The sequence below is a fragment of the Echinops telfairi genome, unplaced genomic scaffold, assembly GCF_000313985.2.
Source record: "Echinops telfairi isolate 266 unplaced genomic scaffold, ASM31398v2 ScPeMD7_655;HRSCAF=1070, whole genome shotgun sequence".
Classification (NCBI taxonomy): domain Eukaryota; kingdom Metazoa; phylum Chordata; class Mammalia; order Afrosoricida; family Tenrecidae; genus Echinops; species Echinops telfairi.
In genome coordinates this window covers 24,971,412-24,972,671 of record NW_022104553.1, presented here as the reverse complement: position 1 = coordinate 24,972,671, position 1,260 = coordinate 24,971,412, and the positions used below count along the sequence as shown (strand labels likewise).

Below are 1,260 nucleotides of genomic sequence, written 5' to 3'. Positions count from 1 at the left end.
AAAAAAAAAAAATCGAATGACATATTGTTCATTTTGTTCAATTTGTAACTGTTTTGGGCAGGGTCCGGACCAGGCAGCCCCTTCCCCCAGCCTCTCAGAAAGCCGGGGGATCTGCTGGACTTTGCAGCTCTGCCTCCAGCATTCCAAGGAGCTTATCTCTCTGGGCAGGATCCACGCAGCCCCTTCTCCCGCCTCTCAAGGCCAGAGCTGGACTGTGCAGCCTCTCCCCCCACATTCCAAGAGGCTGGCCTGTGAAGGTCTCAGACGCTGCAGCTGCAGCACCAGGAAGCCTCCCTTCTCCTTATCGGCACAAGCACCAGCAGCCCTCTTCACCTCATTTGCATATCTCCCTGACCCCAATCCCACAAATGTCCCACTGCCCCACCGACGGGGGTGATTTCCCTGACCTGACTCATTTGGTCTTGGAACCTGCCCGTGAGCTCAAGAAGCTCCCGTCCCTTTCTCTGCTCTCCCTTCCCTTCCGGGAGCTCCTTCCCTACCCTAATAAACCCGCTCTTAACCGCATGTTCTTTGCCGCAATTCTGTCTCCATTCAGTGTCTCAGTGTTGACCTCAGTAACCATGAAAACACATCCTGCCTATCAGACGATTCATAACAGTAGCAAAAAGACAGTGATGAAGTAGCAACGAAAATGATTCCATGGTTGCGGGGGTCACCACCACATGAAGAACTGAATTAAAGGGTCTCGGCATGGGGAAGGTTGAGAACCACTGGTCTAGAAGGTTGCTGTGAGTCAGTAGGACTCAATGTGACCCCGGTGAGGGGAACAGATTCAATCAGGAGGGTTCTAGGGTGGTGGGCGGGGCCAGGGGATGAACTGGGGGCGCTGGCTCAGTACACAACTGACCACACTTTGCCCATCACTTCCTGGCATGGATTATGGAAACTTCCAGAGCTGTACTTTCCCTCTGCCTGGCTGGCAGCTCCACCTTGAGGAAACAGGTGGGGCTTCCAAGTTTGGACTGAGTACACACGGCCAGCATTGACTTCCCTCTAGTTCCTAAATGCTTCTGCGCCACCCCACCCCCACTATCATGATCCGAATTCTACCTTGCAGTCTAGCTAGACCAGAGGATGCACACTGGTACAGATAGGAACCGGAAACACAGGGAATCCAGGGCGGATGATCCCTTCAGGACCAGTGGTGTGAGTGGCTATACTGGGAGGGTAGAGGGAGGGTGGGTTGGAAAGCGGGAACCGATTATAAGGATCTACATGTGACCTCCTCCCTGGGGGATG

At 53.8% G+C, this 1,260-nt stretch overlaps 1 protein-coding gene across 1 annotated transcript in view; it reads right to left on the bottom strand.

The window, feature by feature from the left end:
- SLC1A5 (solute carrier family 1 member 5) overlaps positions 1–1,260 on the bottom strand; it is a 16,346-nt gene that overhangs the window by 4,705 nt on the left and 10,381 nt on the right. The window lies entirely within an intron of this gene.